Source organism: Puntigrus tetrazona, unplaced genomic scaffold (assembly GCF_018831695.1).
Source record: "Puntigrus tetrazona isolate hp1 unplaced genomic scaffold, ASM1883169v1 S000000657, whole genome shotgun sequence".
In the NCBI taxonomy this organism is placed as follows: domain Eukaryota; kingdom Metazoa; phylum Chordata; class Actinopteri; order Cypriniformes; family Cyprinidae; genus Puntigrus; species Puntigrus tetrazona.
The window spans coordinates 183,088-208,461 of NW_025048278.1; the positions used below are offsets into that span (position 1 = coordinate 183,088).

A 25,374-nucleotide genomic window follows, 5' to 3' on the forward strand; every position below is an offset into this window, starting at 1 on the left:
GGTTGTACACTGATATACACTGTGTTCATTTGCAAAAACCTTGACATGCATTAAAGCATAATTTGTTCCTGTGATCTAGTGCAAAATTTTTAAGCATGATTATTTATGTTTTTAGTGTCACATGGTCTTTATTAATCATTCTGAAATACTGATGTATAATCAATGTTGGAAATATTATATATAATATATATATATATATATATATATATATATATATATATATATATATATATATATATATATATATATATATATATGCACTCAGCTAATTATAGGGATCAAGTGCAAGTCAATCACTTTGCCCAAGGGTACCATGTCTGAGCAATAACACCTTTAAAATAATCATATCTTTAAGTTGTCTTTCTCCTAAATAAATATGTTAAATTATTCATATGAGGATATTTCTCAAATCTTGTCCTGGAAGTCCGGTGCTTAGCTTCAACCTTGATAAAACTCACCTACCTGTGATTTTCTTGTAATCCTGAAGACACTGATTAGTATGCTCAGGTGTGATAGCGTAAGAGCTAAACTCTGCGGGAAAGTGGATCTTTAGGTCCAGATTTAAAGATCCCTGAATTATATGCTTAACTAGCTCTCTCCATTTTTTTTTTCAAACAATAAAAAGGATAGGTGAAGGAAGTGTAAATTGGCAGAATCAAAGGGTGTGAATACACGAACACTTCCACATCAACAAGTAGCTTATTCCTACCTATATTGTGTTTTGTGCCATATGGTTCCTTCTCACAGCCTTGATTTCAAATGCTTCCACACGGCAGGCTTGCACCTTATTATTCAAAAAGAAGGAAAAAAGAGAGAAGAAATCACAATTAGTGTCTTCTAGCAAAACCTTGAAAAACAAAATATTGCATAAATGTTTTTGCTTTCTGCGCTTAAACACCAAGATGTTTAGATTGAACTATGATGTTGTCTTTAAAATGGTGATTTATTTTGCTTTGACAACCATTTTATTTTCCACAGCTTTGTGACTTAAACCCCCAGGAAAGCCATATACAGTTTATGAAATTATAAAATTATATTTTACACCAAAACTGCAGCTCTGTGGTCACAATGGGATTTATACCAGTTCCATAAAGCATATATAGCTTACTCCGCACTGTCAGACGGTCTATCTTTTCACAGACAATGTGCCTCTGCTATAATAGTACATGACATGCTGGCAGTGTGTATGTGTTTGAAAGCTCAAAGCTTGTTTTTATTAAAATTTTTCCCTTGTTCTTTTGTATGGGTGTGTGGACGCAGTGTAATGTGCCATAATCTTTGTTCCTCACTGGAGAGAGACACTTCACTTGTCATGGATGGACAAACACAAAACACCCTCATTTCCAAGAAATGTTTATTTGAAACAGGGAGGATGTCATTCCAGATGATGAGACTAATAATACGAGGGAGCACCAGTAATATCCTGTTTCTGTGTATGAATTTTTATCTTTCTACCTCTCTTCTCTTTCATGTAATAATGCTCAGTCACGCACATTTCTTTTTACTTTCTTTCTTTCTTTCTTTCTTTTTTTCTTTCTCAAATATGTAAACTTATTCTACTAATTCAGTCTACTCTGAGGGTTAGCTGACATGCAATTGGAAATGAATGATAATAAGTTGACAAGTAGTTGCAAAATTGCTTATATGTCTACAGTGGACTATCTAAAAAATGTTTTCTTCCTCTAAACCTGGCTGCCTCTGTTAGAAATGTTACGATGCCCACGGTTGGATATTTGAACAAGACAATGATACGAAACAAACATCAAAATCAACACAAAAAATTGGCTTCTGAGCACAAAGCCATGGCCACTACAGTTCCCTGACCCGAACCCTATAGAAGATAAGTAGGGTGAACTGAAAAGAGTGTCCATGATTTTGTGTATTCATGTATTGTATACCAAAGAAGAAGTAAAACCATTCAAAAACAATATGAGGTTGAGTAAACAAACAGCAACAACAACAAAAAAGAATTCTATTCAAACATCAGGGGTAGAATGTTTGTTTGTGATCCTAGTTTATCAAATAATTCCAGTGAGGATGCCGATAAGAGCAAAACATGACAATTTGGAAAGCAATTTCCACACTAATCCATTTGCATTTCTTTCTGCTCTGAGGCCCTAACAATTTCCATATGTTCAGCGTCGGATTAGCAGCACGCTTGCTGAAGTTTAGCTAGTGTTATTTTTATTTCCTTTTCACCAGTTTACCGCATCACATGTGAAGCGTATTCCCTATTCAGCTTCAAGTCAGTGCAGTCATGCAAGCGACATCAGATGGGTTGGGTATTGACAGCTCTTGAAATAGAACTGATGTGTATGTATTCGCACAGTGTAATATGATGCAATTTGCTTTTTGAGGGAATAAAGGAACATAATAAAATGCATACAAAATCTAACATGCTCAGAAACATCAACTAAATCCCACTATGATCCTAATGCAAGCTCAGTGATATGTGAAATTGCATCAATATAAATATAAAAAAAATGACTACCAAATATAACAAAACAAAATTTAAGGTAGGAGAATACCCATCATTACATAAAAGAGTTCAAATTGCTTGCGATATCTAAAAGCACCAGCATCTAATGGAGGGATTTGACCTTTTTAAAGAGACTTTAGAGATAAATGAGAAAAGACGCTGTAAAGCGCTCACTGACAGACCCTGACATTTGCATTCAGAATAAACAAACACCTCTGTTTGGCTAAAAGAGGCTCTTGAGATGAGTACTCTGTTGCTGAGCCTCAAGAGAACAACCGTTGAAATATCATCAATTAACATTAGATTAAACTAAACAAAAATAAATAAATTTATAAAAATGAAAACATCCCAGGCCGTTCATACTTTAAGAAGACTTTCTACAACACAGTGTTCCATATCATTACACACCGTCTGTTTTGTGTGCATCTTTGTGTTTTAAAGTCGCTGTGAAAAAAATGTAATAAATTCTAACATGCATCTTCCTTTGATGGATGACCTAGGGTTGTAAGTAATAAATAAATTAAAATGTATGTTTGCATTTAACGAGTGACCTTATGTCTGCCCATCCCTTCAATGTAATTGGACAATAATAATAATAATATGGTCACTGTAAAAATGCAATGCATAATTCTGTGTGTTATTCTGTTTGTTACTGTTTAATTGTGAAATGTGCTAGCACTTGTACTAGTGATAAATGCTTCTACATTTTTTTACAGCTCATTGTGATTTACAAAGTATAAACATGAAGGTGCATCTAAACAGAACAAACAAGCCAAGTTATGTAACAACAGAGATAATAGCACACACACACACACACACACACACACACACACATCAGGATTGACCACGCACTGGGTTTATAAAAGTATGTGAAGTTCACAGAATCATTGATATAATAAACATTTTTGGATGAATTGCATTGAATAGCATCTTTTTATAGGGAAATCAACTTAAGCTAACCTAAACTTGAAACTGAACAAAACAAACTGTCAGTAGTCACTTTACATGTCGGTCAGACGTTCTCTTGGGCGGCCCTTGGCCAATGATAGTCGCTATTTAGTCCAGGCCTTCTGCTGTCAGTCTGAAGGTCTGGCTACAGTACAGAAGACTAGAAACAATCTAACAATGGAGCCAGCATCATAGTGCAGAATACTGGAGTAGATCAACACGTAATCCCAAAGAGACCAAAAACAAAATGATTGTGCAGAAATAGAACAAAACAAAGGAAAAACAGCACTGTTAAAACAATGTTGACAAAAGCATGTAAAGCGAGTAGTTTCTTAAAATAAATGACCAAAAAGGCACACATAAGCAAGAATATTGAGAATGATACAGCTGAAAGAACAGTCTGTTCCACACGGTCTGTAGACAGCCTCAATTTGCCTGCGTCAATACAGAGGCTTTATGAGGGTCAGTGCTTTCAGAGCAGGCTGTGCAGACAAATCCTAACACAAAATGGGAGTTGCTCAGCCACCTGACAAAAAACAAGCCCACTCTTATTATAGAAATAACCTGGGCTAACCTTCACGCCTCTGTTCAATAAGTTGTACTGACTGAGCTAAGAAACACAGATGTTACCTTCTTCAAATCGGGAGGAATAAAAAGTTTTAAAGTATGAATATGAAGTTGTTGGGTGGCACAGTGTGAACGGTGTTGCACTAATTAACTGTATTTTATCTCAGACCAAAGTTAAATGAACAGAATCAAACGTAAAATAAATTCCCTGTGAATAAATTCTTGCAGATGAAAACAAAGGTTGTGAGGGATAGTTGTCTTTAGAAATGCACACATACACACAGACACACGGACTGTTTAAAGATCTTAGAGCATATAATGTTCAAAACTCACAATTTCTAAATCTGTTCTATGGATTTTTTAAGAAACCTGAATGACGTCATTTCTGATAAGTGATGTAACATGTTTAGATGGTAATTATTACGAGCATTGAATGATAGTATGACTGTGTTGACTTTTTTTAGATTTTTTTTCAGGGAACACAAATATTTGCCAAAGACTATATAAACTGGACACTTATTGTTATTAATTTTCTAAATAAAAATGCAATGAATTTCCTCAGGTACATAACAATTTGCATTATTTTATTTTAAGACATTATTTTATGCAAAAAATGTTAAAATGCAATAATTTATTTGTATTCATTATAATAGGCATAGCATATATTGTATATATACAATTAATTTTAATAATTGTAATAACAATTTTGATGAACCAAAGTAACCACCAAATTTAAGTAGTTTTATTGTTTTGCCATTATTATTATTGTTGTATTATTATTGCCATTATTTGTTTTTCTTAGTACTTTAAGTATGTTATTATTTTATTTCAGTTAACATTATTTAATAATTATTTTATGTGATTGGTTTCAGTTATCAGTATTAACTAATAATAATAATAAGTCTCATTGGTTCCCCTTGAAGAATAAGAGAGAGAGAGAGAGAGAGAGAGAGAGAGAACAAGAACCGCATGCCCATTTCTGAGCAATGTAAGTGAACAAGCTGCACAAACATCAGATGTGAACAACACATGTACTGTTGTGAAACAAATTATGTGAATCTGACATTACCGTATCTTTGATACTATAAAGGCAGACAGTAAATACAAATTGCATTTGTCATACCATCAAACAAGACACCTTTGAAAAGAATCAATCTCATGAATCGTACTGGTCCAGACTATCATATTTTACGAAGTTTCATTCTGCTCATGACCTTGCGTCTGGTCTCAAGAATATTGATGTAAAGCTACTGTAGTTCCGCAGCATGACAGCTTATATAGGGGAAGCTCCTCAGGGAAATAGACACAGAACACAGAAAGATATGTTAGCTCCCATGAACACGCATTGTTGTTTTTGTGTATGCCGAGTGATAACTACAGTGCATAATAACCTATGGTCAATACTTTACATTATAGGAGATGTTTGCCCATGTCCCCCAGAAATTTATCAATGTTCAAATTATTATACAGTGTAACTACGCATAACTACACATCTGACTTAAGTGTAAGAGCTCAATACAAGACCTTATGCAAAACATATAGCCTCACAGTGAAAGGTCTGTGTTCAGGAGGCAAGTAAACTGTTATTTCTTTTTTTTTTTTTCTTCAACTACCTTACACTCTTGGTCCTCCTGTGGAGAGGTGTAATCACATTTTCCACTAGGTTTGGGACAAGTGCCCCTCAGATAAGAGCTTATCATATTCCTCCATGTTGTCATTATGTACCTATTGCTTGAGGCCCGTGAGCATGTCCACTTATCTGGGTTCTGCAATTTGAGAGGGACCACTGGGTTCAATGCACTCTTTCCACTCTTTCCTTGCTGTGAGCTGCATTTTGGAAAGAGATGTTACTTGGCATCAGCAAGGTTCCCTAGATAATAAAATAACCTAGAAATATAATGTACTTGCTGTTGAAAGAAGGCCAGCACAGAAGTAATAAAAGCAGGTCTACCCATTGCATTTTTTATTATTTAAATATTACATTTTCTAATGCAAGACTTTTTGCAGGCAATCATGGTGGACTGTAAACATTCACTTTAGTATGTGGCTGCATACAATAAATATCAGAAAGCTTAATATAGTCAATGCAGTTGGTTTCACTAAGGATTTACTCTACAGAATCAGATTTATAGTATCTACTAGGAAACAATAAAGATGCTTAATTTTTATTTGTTGCTCAATACTGGTGACCCCTACCTGAAAAGACAAATATAAATCTCAGAGGCAAGGTAGCATGACATGAAAGGTTCTAGATAAAACAATAAATCTTTTAAATGACAAAATTAAGCCAAACTGAATTCTCATTTAACGTGGTACATGGCTTTTTTTCTGGGTTATTTCTATTGATCAGATTGCAGTAATACTTAGGGTGTAATAATTATAGTGTGTGTTTGTTCAATATGCTGCAAGATATTCATTAACCAGATTTACGACTGCAGAAGGAAATACTACTGGTTGCAAGGCAGCAATAGAATAGTCTGGCAAGCTAAGGACTAAGGTTCTGTATAAAAAATGGTGCTTGTCATGACAATACATATCTTATTTTCTTTTGGAAGCCTTGCGAGAATTATAATGTAACCAGCAGCTCTTATGTGCATGACAATGTAATGGATATAATCACAGGAGAGTTGGCTGGTTAGCACTGACAGTCAGCCCCCACTGGTTTCAAACTACATAAGAGAAACATCAGTCTATCTAGACCACAATGATGAAATCTGGGGCATCTCACAAAGACAACAGCTGTTACGAAGTCAGCAATAACCCATATTAAATTAGACAAAACTGATGGTGAACAGAGGGTGTATAACATAACCATACCCTGACCCAAGAGATGATCTTGAAAGATGCAATATTTCAGAACACTGCATATTGTATATGTATTGAATAGCTTCGTTTAAAATGAGCAGATCTCAAAGCGATGCTGGTGTTGCAGGATTAGGCCTATTTTGCATATGATCTAAATAGGGCATGCATGGCCCATATTCGGTTTAGCGCCCATTTTAACAGATTACAGCCTTCACACTGAGAGTGTGACCTGCAAGGTGCTGCTGCCAAGACGCAGCAGTGAACAATTAGTTAAAGCACAAAAAAGAAATGAAAGCAAATCTAAAACATCTGCACATTAAATGGTTAGTTCACTCAAAAATGAAAATTAGCCTGTTTTTACTCACTTCCGATGCATCCTAGGTGTATGTGACTTTCTTCTGTCAGACTAATCCAATCGGAGTTATATAAAAAATGTTCTGACCCCTCCAAGCCTTTCAATTGAATAAGCGGGTGTTTGTTATACACAGTTCAGAACATGTGAAATAATGTGCATACTTCCATAATAAAATGTCCCTCATGGCTCTGGTAGGTGAATTAAGGCCTTCTGCGGGGAATCCATGCGTTTTTGTAAGATACTTAGTCCCTTTGAAAGACAGTTTTTTATGCAACTGTGACTTGATTCATCTGAAAGGAGAAAGTCATATGCACCTAGGATGCTTCGCAGGTGAGTGAAACACAGGCTGATTTTAATGTTTGGGTGAATTAACACTTTAAAGAAAATTCATACAATTAAAACACACTCTATGAACAGTAGGGGCTATATGTGTCCTTGGTTAAAGTACATAAGTACATGTCTGTTTAAGGTCTTAGCATTGGCTTAATCTTTTGTTGAAACATACACATAATTATATTTCATGTTTGTTTGCTGAAATAAATCAACTAGCACTGGGTTGTGAATTCAGTGTGTGCCCCCTGGCAATAAACACAAAAACAACCATTAAAGGAAAGCCAGTAAGGTGGGCTTTTGCTTTCACAGCATGCAACATTAAGTTGACATTTAAGAAGGGAAGCTTTTTTGCAGAATATCCTCACAAAACCTTTCAATTTATTTCCACTCGCAACCCGTCCCCCTTTCCCTCCTCCAGTTCTGTGTAAACTATTTAAAGCCTGAAAAATGACATGCAGTGTGAATAAGCTCAACCCAGTGTGTTGACGGGAAGATGTTTAGTGTTTTTTTTTTTTTTTTTTTTTTCTAAGCTTCTGATATTCGGCACTTTAATGTCTTCTGCTGAACCTCAACTTACCCATCATTCAGACTGGGAAGCATTACACATGGAATTTAAAGCCCAACACTTCATCCCTTTTTCCTGTGGAGGTTTGAGAAAAGCTCCTCTCCGAGACTTATAAGTAGCTCATCTCATCACTCTAAGCATATTTGTAATACATCGTATAATCTTGCTTAACTTTCTGATAGCTTGTCTCGGTGGATTACAAGCAGCCAGCTGCCACTTCTTCTTGCCTGATGCTGTCTCCCCTTTACAGTGATATGTCTTTTTGATTTTTTTTTTTTTCGGACTTTTTTTTTATACTTGTTGGAATAGAAATACCAGGATGTATCTTGTTGTTCACTTCTTGCTCTTTGAGGTTCTCTTTTGCATGAATAATGGTTTTGGGAAGCATATGCGGACTGGCTGTAAACATTATTGAAAAATCCTTTTTTTCTTCTTTTTTTGTTTTTGCCATTTCAAATTCAGAAATGAAGCCAGAGCTTATGTTTATATGGAGATTAAGTTTATCAAACAACATAAAGAGTCTGTGTTAAATACAATTCTGTTACATTAATAGTTTAAAAAAAATTATTGTTTTAATTCGAAAATGTATTATGGTTTAACTAAAACTAGCAGAATTTCTGCAGAATTCCTGTTATTCAGGAGAATGTGTTATTCAGTATTAATTCTAAAGCCATTTTCTGTGTCTTTCTGAATAAGGTATTCGGCACACCCATAGTAACGTAGGTTAATATTAGTTTTAGGGATAGGTTCAGGGTTATTACCTAGTTATTACCCAGTTATTGTAATTATTACAATAAGTACATGGTACTGCATGTACATGTAGAGCCTTTGTAATTCTAGACAGCAGAGGCTATTGTATGAGTCATGTTAGTAAATGCTTAGTGTAACTTGTTTGGAAAACTCTTATTTATGATTGCTTGTGCATTTGTGTGGCTTCCAAACATCTGCATACTTCCATAGCTCTTTTGGGAGGATTTTACGTATGTGGCATGAGCCATCAGATACAGATACATTTACGCTTTACGCTTTATTTTGTATGCAACTCAAACCACACCCTGATTGCTATCCCACTCAAATGTCTTTCATGCACAGGTAACTTCCCAATCAGCAAAAAAAGTGACCAAGTAAATAGTCTCAAAAATGTCCAAGATTTGTTTACATGTTCAACTAATTTCTGCAAACTCAGAAGCCTAAACAAATTCTGCTACTATGCCGACATTAAATCATCTTGTTTCATTCAAACACTTGATGTTGTCATCTATGCCCTGCAAAAAATGGATCCTGCTCTTTAAGTGACACTTGAAAACGCTGCTGTCCTGAAGATATGAGATGTTGCAGATTGAGCATGTTAGTGTGGGAGTTTGTGTGCAAGTGTGCTTGCCTGTTTACACGTGTATAGGAGATAGAATGAGTCAAAGATCGAGGCGGAAAAAAGAGCGAGAGAGATTTACTGTGCAGTCTTAACAGTGGCATGTTTGTTCTTCTTTCAGTATGTGTGATGCCTTGAGACATCAGTGAGCTCACAGCTGCAATGCTTTGGACACCGGCGAATGAAATGTCAGACACCCGGGGACAAGACACAGATCTCAGCCTTAGCGTATCGGAATATCAACACAGCCCTCCAGCTAGATAAAGAAATGAACAGCTAAGAAATGCGTGTTTTCCCAAGATCCTAGTGAGATGGTCTCCCTTTTCATGCATAGCAATGTCCTCTGTGTTGAGAGAGATGAATGACTTTAGTTCATAGTCGCTCTCTTGGTTCCAGTCCCATTATGTGGCTCTCATCATCCTTGTCCAGCTCAATTTCATACTGATTGTCTCAGGTCACATATCAACCGGATCATCCATTATTTGTGTATACATTCTCAATTTGGTATATGATCTAAACAAAACACATCACTTCAAATTAAGGTTGGCATTATTAACAAATTATTGTCAATAACATGTGTGTGATAACAGAATACAAAATGGCAATATCTTTCCAAGGTTATAGAAAACATCTATTTTTTTTGCTCAGATTAAGCTAACCAGACTCATAGGAAATACATGCCTCTACCTATGTTTTTTTTTTTTCAAAATTGTAATTATGATTATCCCAATGGGCCAGAATTACTAACAACTTGCACCAGCGCAACCATCTTTTGGCATAAAACTGTCAGGATTTACTAAATACGCACAGAGAACGGTTATTTATGAAATGGCATGGACACAGTTGTTTTTGCACCTGACCTTATTAATTATGCATTTACAGGAGTTTCTAGACATAAAATGTATGGGAAGAGAGTATTAAAAATGAATCTCATAATATGATTCACAAACATTTGTGCTTGTCAGATTTCAAGTAACACCCTCTCAAAAAAACGTGCGTAAAGTAGGCAGCAGTTTGTACCGCCCTTGGTAGATTGTGCTCTTTCTGCATCTGTGTTCTTTAATTGTTGCATTTTTACTAAATCACTCACAGAATTTTCTCTCACCAAATTCTGCAAGTGCAAGTAGTTCAGCATCAAGAACATGCAAATACTACTGCTAAATTGGAATTACTCTGAATATACATGTGAGCCCTTGCTCCTGCGGAAATATCTGCATGTCCCTGAATTGCTTCAGTTTTCAGTTGAAATGAACACTAGAGGCAATAAAAGTTTTATTCCTGTTCACAGAAATTATGATTTTCAGAGCCAGAGTTTTGATTAAAAAGAGCCTAATTTCTGCACAGTTTCTAGCACAATATTGTTATGACAATAATTTTAAAGTTGCAAAATTTGAAAACTGATACTTTCCGATGTTAGTGTCACATGTACAACTTTAAATTAATCAGTTTTCTGTAGATTTGCCCTGCAGCTCACACAATACAAAGTCGTATCTGAGAAGTGAAGAGCTCTGGTACAAATCTTGTAAAGCTATGGTTTGATGAAACTTGTCAAACTTGAATAGATTATAAGTTTAAATGATATGGTTGCATCTATGCATTTTAAAAAAATTTATAAACAGTATAAAAACAATATCTTTCTATGTCCCTTCACGGGGCAAGTTAAACAGCATCAACTTCACAAACGGACACATTTATATATACAATGTGACAAAACTGCTAGAATAAACACATCACAGCAAATACACATTTTTGCAAAAATTTTTATTTTGTTTTTTTTTTTATTCACATAATAAAATATAATGGTTTAGGTTTAGGGTTATGCTTGGTGAAGGGGGCATGTTTTTTTTCCAACACTAAACTTTTAGTACTGCTCCTTAGCAACTGAAGCAATGTACTGAAAATACAGCAATGTGTGCCTGTACCAATTTAATAAAAATGCATAAACAGGTTAGATAATAAAAAAAAGTTATATAACTATATAACCCAGACATTTCTTTATAGTTTTTTTCTGAGATTTGCTCTAATGTTCTATCAATTTGAAGCTCAACTCTCTATCTCTTTCAGTAATATAGCAAACCAATTCAGAGAAGACGCAGCAGAGAGCAGCTCTACTCAAAGGGACCTGTGACCAGAATACCAGATTTAACCGTTTAATTAATAAATTCAATGCACCAAATCAAATTCTGCCACAGCGCTGCTGCCCGCCATTGAGTAACCTATTCACGCCTCTGTCTATGTGACCGTACTAACACTATTACCCTATGCCATGGAGGATATTTAATTATCATTGTGAATTTTTATGAGAAAGACTATTTTCTTTGCTTGAAGAAGGCAAGAGAGTCACGCATGAGAGGCAGAATAAGAGCTTGTCAGGTCTCCAAACAACTCTGGCCTCGAATCAGAAAATCTCTGTTCCCAACAAGTTAAAACAACCATTATTTACACCAGCTTTTGCCTCAGTAAATGGAGGGTGCCTTTTCTTGTGCTGTCCAAATAAAAGCTGCAATTTAGAGGAAGGAGAATTTTAAAAGGAAAAACCATACAGTTCAAACACTGGTTTAACAAAACCTCCTTTTGAAACTGCACGCTGATGCCTTTTAAAATGTTGTGCTTTTTAGATGAAGCCTGGAGCTATTTTTGAAATAAAGCAGCATAGCAAATGATCCTATGAGTCCTGCACGTTACACATCATATCTTTATCTGAGATGACTAAGACGTCAGAGTTCTGACAGGAAATTAATGTGACAATGTGCATTTGTATATTCATAAGTGCAACTCGATATGCAGTATGAAGCCGAATTAGACGAAGACAAATTTGTAATCCTGAGGCAGATCTTGTGCCTAAAGTTGATAGGAAGTCAGGAAATTCACTGCAGACACCTTATAGCTCACTGGAGGCCATGAAAAGAGGCACTAGCATAAAACTGATGGATGTCTCTGCCCACACCGTGGTGCTCAGAAAATTGATAGAAGAACAGAGGAAAGACGCTCAAGATTTCTATCATGAACTACTTTGTAGTAATAAACTATAGTGTGAATGAAATATTAGCATGTTATGAAGACTGCCTGCCAAATTTCACCACTTTGCATAATGTAATGCTGAATAATGTTCTCTCCATTTTTATGATAGGCAAGCTAGTTTTGAACCTTTGCCCCCAAACGAGAACCACCACCCAGCATATGTGGAACTATCTGTTAGTCCATGGATACAGAACTTTGTTAACTATATTAACTATAACCTATACATACGAATTGCTGCAGTTTCTAGTTGAAAATATTTATAGGGCCAGTGTTTCATTTGTAGAACTACAGCTCGACAAAGCAGCTCAAACCCACGTAGAAAGATGCATGTTTGCCTCGAGTGGATGTGTTTTACTTGCTTTCGTTAACACCATCGAGTAGGTTTAAGGTTGGATTTGGTGTTATCTTCCAACACAATAGAGCATTAACCTTGACATTTGAACTCTGAACCGAAATATGTGCCTGAAGCTACATAACAAAACGTTGTAGCAGCTTGGCAGTGGACACATATTGAACATTTATGAGTGATTTAGGGCCACTCACTGGACATTTCACATTTCACTGCTGTAAAATGTACAATAAGGAATATACAAATATCAGTGTTGCTGAAAAGTTACAACAAGCACATATTTTCCTGGGTTGGGAAAAATGGCACTTAAACTTGATTTAAAACACATAATAACCATTTTATTTTCATGATAAAAACCTGGTTGCCACTCATATGTAAAGAAATTACGCTATTTTTGCTGCACAGCATTCAGCATGCAATAACCAAGTCCATAACGTATTTTTATCCTATATATGAGTGAAAACCCTTCAGCTCTACTTTAAAATGCCCTGTCCATAGCAGTTAGCAGCATCAGTCAACATGACTTTGACTTATATCAACGAGACTACTCAACCATTAAGAGTTTAAGGCCTGTTCCTCCATGCCAACAAACTCTGAGCATAAGCCTATCAGTTCCCCTGCCAGCACTATTTAGTCTGACATCTCAATCTAGTCGATATGCCATGCCTCAAATTCAGCTGTTATCTTTGCTCAGAACATCCCGCAATCACAGCATCCCTCAATCAATTTCCTCAGGGGTTCTATGGTCTTCTCTATCCTTCACATGCAATACCTTATCAGTAATACAAGCAAAATAAAGCTAACATAGACTAACTCAATGGCATGCTGGTTTTGTTTCCTCCGCCTCAGGGAAACAACATGCCTCATGGGTAAGTTATTTAAAAGGTAATTCAACCTGGTTTTCAAACAGGAAGAGCTTGTGGGACAAGGTCTATGCCAGCTATCAAATTTAGTAAGAAAAACCTGTTCAGATCTGCTGATGTGAGCCATAATACTGAATTAAAATAAGTCATATTATCCATTGATAGCACACTCAGTGGTGTTACTTCTAGCAATCCAATCATTGAAGGGCTCTTTTAAAAGGGATGAAAAACAGCAGACTGCCTTAGTTGGCATGTTCTTATGTTTAACTGAAAAATGACTTTGGCAGAAATTTTTCCTTGCCCCGGAATTTTGCTGTGCAAAGCTTTTTCTGAGTCCAGGGACTGTATTATGTTGGGCAGGCTTTTGATGGAACAGATCTCTGATACTTTATCATCTGACCAATAATTGCATTCATAATTACATTTAGGACAGTTATTATCCTGAAAGAGCTGATCCTGGGCTGATGGCCTAAAGCACCAGTTGTGAAAGTGTGAGGTATAAGGTATCCATGAAAAACAACTGACCATACACACGCACACGCACACGCACACGCACACACACACACACACACACACACACACACACACACACACACACATATATATACATAAAGTTGATGTGATCAGTTTATTATGTGATAATTCTGCCTTTGTGGATGTGTTTTTTATTGAGAAAATGGTTAATGTATTTATGCATTTATTGAGAAAATTCATTCTATTCCATTTTTTTTCTTTTCTCTCCAAATGAACAATAAATTCCCAGCACTAACAGATAATATACCAACAAAACTATAAACGTTGCTAGTGAAATATTATACACATGTGTTTGCCCTATTTTATGGATATTATCAGAAAGCAAATTTAGGCTAAAACGCAGTCAACTGAACACAAAGAATACATAACATTGTACAAAAGTGCTGTCATTGTGATTTTAAGCATATAAATCTTGACAGTGCACACATTTAATTTAACTGTATTTAAATCGAATCACAGTTTTTTGTTTCTAACTACATTTTTATTACCAAAGTGAATCCAGACAGGTAGTTTCACTTTATTCTCTCTTCTGGAAGGTTTTAAAGGATTTATAAAAGCTCTTGTTGGGAAGCTCTGTATTAGAATACTTTAGAATACATGGAAAATTCCATATGTTTGTAGGTTTTGTCAGAGTACAGGCTCACTGTCTTTGAAAACCCCATGGGGAAAAATATGGTAGTGAATGCTAAGACAAACTAAAGGGCTTTTTTACTCTTTATATTTTCAGAGGAATCAATAATACTAGCAATATTTGGTGTTCAAAACAGCCTTAGAACTGATGTTCTGTGTTATTCCTTTGAAGTGTAGATGTGGGTTGTTAATGCAAGATCAGGTGTGCTGACCTGCTACTGAGTCTAGGGTCTCTGCTTTCACACTTTGCCAAACACTATTACCATATTCCTTTTTCAAGTGGTGACCACTAAGTAGGCGAGAAGGCAGTGAGCACTGAAAGAAAGAAGGAAGACTATTCACTAACACCTACTTTGAAAGAAGCTGTCTTCACTTATGGTGCACTAGAAAAATAGAAGCATTGTATCATGATGAAAATTACTTACTTTTACCCAATTTGTGCTGCAAATCTATATGCCTTAAGCCCTGTCTGTGTCCAAAAGCCTCGCATTAAGAGGCTCTAAGTAAGGATAAGCTAATGAACATCTGTTACCTTAATTCAGAACGGTAAGTCAAGAACCATAAGGAATCTGAAAACTGAAGCCTGTTGTACATGAAACTATTCTATGCTACCATCCATGCTTACAGTATCTTATTTGTCATTTTTTTTTAACCAATCATCACAGGAATGACATCCTATTTAGGTAAAGTTTGATTGGTTGATGGCTCCACATGAATGTGCACAGTCCTTTACTACCGAGTATTCTAAAATATTATGTCAATGGCAGCAGAAAGGAAGTCTATTTCACGGTTTTAAGAGCCCTCCAGAAAATTTTTCACAGATCTGTCACAGATCAAAACATAATGTTAGGAAATAGAGGTGATTTTACAGTGCTCACAAAAATGTTGATAACTACTGGTAAATGGCTGTGAATGGAGAACATTAGAAATATGCCTACTGCCATATAAGTCCATTTAGTTTGATTTGTTACAATTTAACATGCTGTTAAACCTACAGTAGTTATGGAACACATGCATATTTAAATATAACATATCTGTTCCAAGTGAACTGCTTATAGAAGGAGCTTCTGTCTTGTATCAGTAGAAAACAAGCTCAATGCTTAGCATTCAAATACTTAGCCAACGTATGTGAGCTTTTTAATTTTTTGCAGCACACTCCAGAAACCCTCCACCTTTCCCAGACCCACCTGTATAGATCTGCTATGGCAGGGGTGTCAAACTCATTACTGGAGGGCCCGAGCACTGCAGAGTTTAGTTTCAACAGAGTTTTCAATTAAGCCTAAAGGACTTGATTAGTTGGATCAGGTGTGTTTAATTAGGGTTGCATCTTAACTCTGCAGGGCCTTCTAGGAATTGATTTCGACACCACTGTGCTACAGTGGTGTCAAAACTGTATGCATGCATGCTATGGGGATCATTCATGTTGTATATCTTACATGCTGTCATGTATTGGCAGTAGCGAGTTTCGGTACTTACTCACAGCAGCAGCAACGGTAGAAGCAGAAGCAGCGCAGCAGATCTATTCCACCAAGACCAAATACATTAACATTGTCATGTACATTACCATGCAAATCACTAAGAGAGTTGTCATGACAGATATGTATTTATATAGACGATCTGGGTGATAATATAGTCAAATTTAAATCACTTTTTTTCTGTAACAATTTAATCAATACACATTGTGTCAAACAAGCTTGCAGGGATAAAAAGAGAAAAGAAAAATCAGTTATTCGACCTATATTACTTATATATTACTTACAATATTACTTATTAATTCAGAGTTTCTTTTTAGATACTAGTAGTTAGCAGGGTACTTATATTGCCTATATTATTGAAGAAATCATGGCTTCAGGAACAAAAGATTGGGATTATACACAATATTATACTATATGCAAGCAGGTACAATTATGTAGTATTTAAATAGAACATCTCTGTAAAGATAAACAAATATTACAGTATGTATATATATGGAGCATTTTTTTAACCAAATGATTAGACAACAGAAAATACAAATAAAGGTATAAGAAAACACAAGGAAGGGAAAACCTGAATCGAAACTCAGTGTTAGGGTTACTTCACTATATTTTATGCTTTGATCCCATAAACCTTGTGTCCATGTTCCGATAAAAAGACATGGCTGAGTTTTCTAAACACTGTTAGACTTACAGATCTCTGCTCTGCCAAAGCCTTTTACATTTATTTATTCTAAACAAATCCTGACACATCCATCTGTCTATGTAGCTTACCAACAATGGCAGTGTAGAACGTCTCAACACCTGTCATGAGTGAGTGGCCGCATTTCGAATCAAAGTGACGTTGTCAAACAACGTACTGTAATAAGGCTAGAAGTGGTTACCAGATATGCCAAGCATAAAACAAGTCTAAGGCACTTCTCAATATCACAGTGATTACATTTGACTTTGAGATTGCAGGATTTCTGATTTACCAATCCGCTGAGAAGGGTAAACTTATTTCCATGCTTGCATTGTTGCGCTCTCTTGTCACTCCAAACTACGAGATGGAATGAATGAAACATTTGTTTCTGCCACTATCACTAAGTGAAATAGAGTCCACTTAGAAACAGCACATTCCCATCATGAACATGGAGGAACACGTCTTATTATATTTAATAAAGGAGTTCTTTTGGCTTGCAATACACTTTTTCATATTGCTAGCCAAGACATAAGAAAAAGTGTATGTATATCTTGTTTATAAATATATATTTGCAATAAAGACAGAAATGACTTTATCCTGTGCAGAAGGTTGTGTTTTTTGATTTGATATACCACATCAGCACACCAGCCTTTTATACAAGCTAAAATAGCAAATATCATAGCTGAGCAGACGGAGAGGGTTGTAATAAAGATTTCATGAAATGTATGGGAATTGTATTAACCTACATTTTTAACACACACACACACACAGGAAAATTACATAGGCATAATGGTTTTTATGTTCTAGAAACTGTATTTTCCATCCCCTTGCCCTAACCCTACTCCAATATTTACCATCACATTCTGTTAAGGCCCATAATCAAGTTAACTAGCTCGTTTATATCTAACTTTAGTTATCTAAATTATATCTGTTGGCTCATTTAACCGGACATAAATAAATCACTGTCACTCAACGATGGTTAGTATGTTGATTTTGTTTTTGAATGCAACAATCAAAGACAACTTAAATAACAAATAGACACACATAACACATTCACATAACCTGCTTCTGATTTATTATTATCTATTTTTTTCAGAGTGATGAAGATCCAATGCTGATGTAAGTGCTTTACAAGTATTGAATTTGTAAAATCCAGCCATGTTTTAAATTTCAGTGTAAAACTTCAAATGTAGTATTCCGAATTGCTTTCATGTCTTCCATAAAAAAATGTATAATTATTGGTATGTAAATAGTAAAGGGTTAATGCACCCTAAAATTAACATTAATTGATCTTTTACTCTATGGAAGCATATTGGTAGCAAAATTAGATTTGAAATCTAATATGCAAAATGACAGTGCAAACTTAAAAAAATCTAAATGAAAATTTTGCTACAGTTTTTGCTTGGAAGTTTTAACATATCTTATAAATTTCTGTAATACATTTTTTTATGTAAAGCTTTAAAATATTAAAATGTTTTTGGCAAAATGGCAAATATAAATTTCTTTTTTTAATTAATTCTAATTGTCATTATCACAACCGAAGTTCCAGTCTGGATATACTGAAGAAAGTACATGGATATTTTGTTTTGGCATATATAAAATTGCATTTTTATGTATTTATTTATTTCTTTTGTGTGCTTTTTATGGGTGAACTGAAGTGAACTGTGGCACTAATTTCATGAATACATAGTTGTGCACAAAAGACTAAGAATAACGTTAAATATGCTATATATCATTCAACTCTATAATCAACTGCATAAAATGTAAAAATACTTTTACCTTTACAGAACAAAAATACTTAAAAAAAACTATTTTGGGTTCTATTATAGTTTTGTTTATTTATTCATACATGGTTTAACATAACTATTAAACTAACTCTGAAATTTGTGAAGGGAAATCCTATTTACAGGGTTCACTAAACAGGGTTCTGCTAAATTTCTTTCAGCCGAAGCAGCATTTTTGTTTTTCTCTAGGGTTCAGATCTGTTTTCTTAAAAATTGGTCTTAAATTAATTTGATGATTAATAATACTTTACAGACTGCATTATGCTAAGAGACAGAGATGAACATCCAAGGGATAGCTTTACAAAATAGAAAAATCATAGCATTTACTCACCTGGCATTTTGCTAATGCAGTATGCCATTCTTTCTCTTTCAGGCGACAAAAGGAAAACTTTACAAAAATATACCATAAATACTCGTCAATACAGTGAATAGCAACCAGCACCCAGCTTTGAAAAAAATATGCAAAAGTGCCACAGAATGATCCCATGCAACATGTGTCATCTTGGATGTTAGTTGTGTACAACTATGTATTCGTGACATTCTATTAGTGCCACTGTTCACTTCAGTTCACCCATAAAAAGCACACAAAAGAAATATAAGATGAATAAAAATGCAATTTTATATATGCCAAAAAAATATCCATGTACTTTCTTCACAGAGTATATCCAGACTGGAACTTTGGTTATGACAGTTATCATGCAGTCATGTAATGAGATAATGTTTACAGTATTAGTCCTGTAAAAGCACAGTAATTGGCTGGCAACCCAGCAGGCAGTATTTTACTGTAAATTAACAATGAAATGTTTTAGAGTGTACAGAGTTACTTATACAGAGCAGAATGTCTAAAGTGGACTACTGAAAAAAGTATAACCAAATAATGTTGTCTTGGATTATTAGATTCTGTAATATTTATAATCTTGTTTCTCCGTGGGGACCAAAATTTTTCCCACAAGGTAACAATTAACTGGTAGTGCTATACTTGTGACATTTTGTCCTCATAATGTAAGGAATACAAGGTACACACAAATACACACACTCACACACACACACACACACACACACACTTACACACACAGACTAACTGTCCATTACGTTTTGATTAAGCATATGTTAATGCAAGCACAGCTGCAATTACCAGCAATTACTTGGTCTGCATCCTTGTGATGATATTCAGTGTTACAAAAAAAAAATTGTGAGTGTTTTTATTTTATTTCTATAGAACAGTTTTTATACAGTATATAACCTGAATAACCTAAATCAAGCATATTGATATATAATAGTAACATTCTCATGGCTGTTATATTTTATATTATCACTCTTTTAACTAACACTATTCTTGCTATTTTGTGAAGGAAAAATAAAAGGAAAAACATTGAATTGGGGTGGTCATAGTGTAACACCTCATGGACTTTTGTGTTTGTTTTCATTTCATCCCTCATGCTCCTTGACCAAATATTAGTCTCCCCTTAATTGTGTCATTATGTTCAAGTGTGTTCTGCCAATTATCCTCTTTTTCCTTCCCCTTTTAAGTTGCATTCTATTCAGTGTTTCTTTGTCCGGTCTCTTCTATGTATGCATGTTTGCAACTGTCCTATGTTGGACTACCTTTGTGTGGATTATTAAAGACTGTGGTTCTTTATGTTTGTGGGTTATTCCTGCACCACACTGTGACACATAGGGCATAAAAAATAAAGGTTTATTGTGAAAACAAGCATCAACTTAAATTTTTACACAGATGCTTCCATATACTGCGTTATGATTTCAAAACATTTCAAACATACAAAAACTCAAACTTTCGCTCATTTGTTTTTATTAAGACTATTGTTTAGGTTTAGGGTAGGGTTTAGTGAAGGTATATTATTTTCCAATGAACAACTTTTAGCATCACACACTGGACATTTAATTTCCAAATTTAAGCATTAACATTAATGTTTGCTTGATATGCAGAAGTAGATTTCTATGCTATTATCATTTGTAACACATTATTATGAATGTTTGAAAAACATAATCTTACAATTTAATATGCTTTATATTAGTTTGTAATGAATTTAATCTGATAATGCAAACCTAGCCTTCAAACTCACAAAGGTGCATACAGAGAATCCTCTATATGGCATTAAATCAAATGGACTGTGTATAAGATATTGTCGGAGCAAATGGACTCACAGAAGACATGATGCAGCAAACAACTAGCTAGTATGCTACTAGGAGAGAATTTGATGGAGAGCTTTCAGGGTGAGGCACAATGAACCCCTTTGAATTGAAATAGCTGAAGTCTTCAAAGAAGATACTTTATAGCAGTCACCTTATTGTGCAGCGTCTGATCTCAAAGACAAAGCTTGGTCGCTGCATGTCTTTAGGACACATCAAAGTACAGGTCTTATAGAAGGCATATGTCTGTTTTCCTATTTAAATTACCATGCTGACAGGAACGTTGTGAAGAGAAATGACTAAAATTCAGGTTAATTGAGAGGCACTGTCCAGTTGGTAATTTGCTAAGAAGCAGGAAAATCAGGAAAATGTGCTGAGCAGCAACTACTCTTGGTTTTGCCTTGGATGTGCATAACATGCTTCTGTCATTCATTTGCAACTACTGCATACTGATGGAGTGTTAGGAGTAATAGTATATGCTGCTAACAAAACATTTGATTACATCACAGTATGCAACTAAAATTATTAAGGTTTTTAGCGCACTTGCACCACCTCAGACCTATGTCAGTCATCTGACATTTCATACAGCTGAATTATTACAAATATGAGTCAGGGCAACAAAATCACTTCAGAGACCATGTGTAAACAGACCCTATAATTTAAGAAAAGAGGAGATAAGAAGATAAGGAGGTTAGAGAACAGACTGAGACCAAAAGTAGAGCTGATGGACCTGGTTTGGAATGAACTTGGCTTTGGAATGACTTGGTTCTGGAACAGATTCTTGTACTAGACTTGACTCGAGTGAGAGTACAGACACACAACATAGACACTGCCATGAGAGGAAGCACTGCAGGCAGAAGAACCACCTCTATAGCCTTCACTGCAGAAGGCCTTGAGATCCCAGCTGCTCTCATTGACCTCAATGGTAGGTCCACCAAACTGGCATCCAGAGAAAACATTGTTGTCTCCAAATGCATCACTCCTGACAACTGGGAACTCTGATTTGGTGTTCATGATTGGAAACTGTAGTGTCATCCATAGAGGCTGAAGACCTTGGTGTGGCTTTCATAATGGCTGAAGGCCTTGGTGTGTCAAAGCAAACAGGTCTAACCAAAATATTTTTTTGTTAAAATATCTTTTGTAATGTCCATTTAATGCTATATATATGTTAAAAATCAATAAATAAATTCAACTGTGGCATTAGGAATCATTTTACTAGTGTGTAGTTATGCGGTCTATCAGCAATGGCTATTGGATGAAAATTGGATAGTAATGTGAACTTTTGAAAAAAGCCTACACTGAAAGTCTTGGAGGCTATGTGGAGCATCTCAATCAACATTCTCCATAGGAATCTACAACATGCGTATAAAGAGTGAGACTGCTGTGTATACTTGTACACATAGTGATGAATGTTATCTTCAGTCTGTAAACAGCAGAAAGCTCAGCCTGTTCCTCACTGCTGTTGCAATCTGATTTAATGAGTGTAGGGTGGGTTGGGGCGTACTTGCCTCCCACTATGTTTAGAATTACTCTCAACACTGTTGCATTAGTTGAGTGATGTCTGATGCATTATTCATTTGCCAATGATGGAAACATGTAGCCTAGAATTGCAGAGTATCAAACCCTCTAACACTTTCCATCTAATAATGATAATGGTGTTTTGTTTTTTTTTTTTAGATTGGGGCTATTACTGTAAACAGCAATGACCATATCCTAGTATTAAAACACTTTTCAGTGCAGAAAGGTAGAGATGAAGTGCAAAAGAGATTGGTACAGATATAAATGTGCTGTTGTTTTTATTTTGCTCAAGTTTGCTGCGGCATTATATACTTACGTGAATATTCTATTGTTTAGAATGTGATGAATCTTTTCTGTCAGGAAGGTCAGAGAGCAAGCTGTATAAAGGTTGACATTTTTAAAGGCCAGCTCATTCTGTTTTGCCGTGGCCTATGTCACGTTTAGTTTAATTTGCTTAAGAAAAGAAAAACAACAGTAAACAATCCCTGCACAGTATTAAGCTAATGACCTTCTGTGTAACTAAAAGTATGAAACTAGGATCAGGGATAAGAGGTTAGCAAGACAAGGCTATGAAGTTATAACTTATTATGTAAATTCTTTGTACATATCTTTGACATCTGATAAAAATCTAAAGGACTCCATTCACAGCCAAGGCCATTCGCACACTATTTCTCACAGATTAAACATTAAACATTAACATAAACAGTTTAACATATAGAGAGGGTACAATGGGGCTAAAGGCCCACCATATTAAAAAAAAAATATTTATGTTTATACATTAAATATATGTATATATTATATAAATTATATGAATATAAATACACCTGTATACATCTAAATTGTAAGGAGGTGAATCAAAACCTGTAAATGCACTAAGACTAATCTGAGAAGGGATATTCAAAGGAACAAAAGGACTTAAAGAGAGTAAACAACACACCCCCTCCCTGTTGCTTTTACGACACCCTTCTCACCTCTGCTGTTCCTGTTTCCCCTCCTTCTGCCCAAAAGACTTGGTTTAAAGTTAATTAGGAATAAGGCATTATATGTCATGTGTCTTATGAACCTATTGTTCTTCACTCTCATGTTTGGTCTCATTTGAAAGGTCTCAGTGCAATTGGTAAATTGGTCTCAATTTCACAGTAATCACTTATATTATGGAGAAGATTAAGAACTTAGTAGAACGTCTCGGTTACGTATGAAACCCTCGTTCCCTGAAGAAGGGAACGGAGACGTCACGTCGGATGACCGACGAATTGGGATCTCGCTTCGAGAGACCAATCTACTTCGAGTGTATCTAAACAAGCCAATTGAAGATTGGCATGCGCTAATCGCATCCAGCTGCCGCTGATCACAGCGCGTGTATAAATAAGCAGCGGGTGCAGCGCATATTCAGGTTTTCGCTGAGGAGCCGAGCTAGTGACCCGGCCCCTTCAGCAGAGGTGCAGCACCGTGGCGACGGGACGTGACGTCTCCGTTCCCTTCTTCAGGGAACGAGGGTTACATACGTAACCGAGACGTTCCCTTTCAGTCGGTCACTCCGAGTCACGTCGGATGACCGACGGGTGGGATCCCTACCAAAACGCCATGGACGCTGCCTCTTCCAGTGTCCTGTGGGAGCCCACAAGCCCCTCAGTCTATCGGCGTAGGCCGGGCTCAACCACAAGAAGCCAGCTACTTTTGTAACACTACCCATTCGTAAGACTGGAACACTGGGAAACGCGTCCACGTTCTAGTGAACAGGGACGTCGCGGAAGTCCAGCCTTCCCGTAGGAGGTCTCGGAACGAATACGCATATGGACAGTATTTCAGTTTGCATATGGAAAATTGGAGGTGATTGAACCCTCTTAGACGGGCAGAAGGTCTGCCGGGAAACACGGGCTCTAAGGCTATGCCGTGAAAATACACACAAAAGTCCTCTTGGGGTACTTTACATGGCTCCCAGCCCTCACCGGTTCTCACGGATTCATCGAGAGGGCCTGGCGCCGGATGCTCCGCAACATCTGGCTGCCGAGGGAATGGAGGAGCTCAACAGGGTCTACTGTATGGACGCTCTGGAGCGGTTAACAAGCCGACCCGAAACCGGGCCTCTCAGTGCTTCTACCAGTTTGAGGTGAGAACACAGGAGGATACCGGTTCCACACGTAGGCTATAGAATCTAGCAATCGTGTTGGGGTCGCCCAGCCCGCAGCTCTACAATCTGTCAGCGAGGTGCCACGAGCCACCGCCCAGGACGATGCAACACTTGCTGAGTGTGCCCGCAACCTGAAGGGGGCAGGGCATACCCTGTGCTTGGTATGCTAGGGTAATGGCGTCCACTATCCAGTGAGCCATCCTCTGCTTGGAGGCGGCACTCCCCTTCTGCCGGCCTCTGTGACAAACGAGCTGGACTGAGGTCCTGAAGCTTTGTGTCCGGTCAACGTAGCATCGGAGTGCTCGGACGGGACAAGCAACGTCAGGGCTGGGTCTGCCTCCTCCAGGGCAGCGCTTGAAGGTTCACCACCTGGTCTCTGAAGGGGGTAGTGGGAACCTTGGGCACGTGGCCGGGCCGTGGCCTCAGTGGTACCTGGGAATCCATGAGCCCAAACTGTAGGCACGAATCGTCGACCGAAAAAGCCTGCAGGTCCCCTACCCTCTTGATGGAGGCCAATGCGAGCAAGAGCAATGTCTTCATAGATAAAAGAACTTTAGCACAACTGCTGGCAAGGGTTCAACGGAGCCTACTGCAGTGCTGTCAGCACTACAGACAGGTCCCAAGAGGGTACTGTTGGGAGCCGTGGAGGATTCAACCTCCTGGCTTCCTCAGGAACCTGATAATCCGGCCATGCTTACCCACAGACCTCCCATCTATGGGGTCATGATTTGCAGCGATTGCAGCCACGTAGACTTTAAGGGTGGAGGGAGACAGCCGTCGCTCCAACCCTTGCTGCAAGAAGATAAGCACGACTGATA

The 25,374-nt window shown here is 36.7% G+C and overlaps 1 protein-coding gene across 1 annotated transcript in view; it reads right to left on the reverse strand.

Moving 5' to 3' along the window:
- LOC122334861 (leucine-rich repeat and fibronectin type-III domain-containing protein 2) overlaps window positions 1-25,374 on the reverse strand; it is a 112,556-nt gene that overhangs the window by 37,626 nt on the left and 49,556 nt on the right. Inside the window, exon 3 of the mRNA XM_043232744.1 lies at window positions 710-784. The gene's annotated coding sequence lies outside the window, so the exon portion shown is untranslated. The remainder of the gene's footprint in view (window positions 1-709; window positions 785-25,374) is intronic.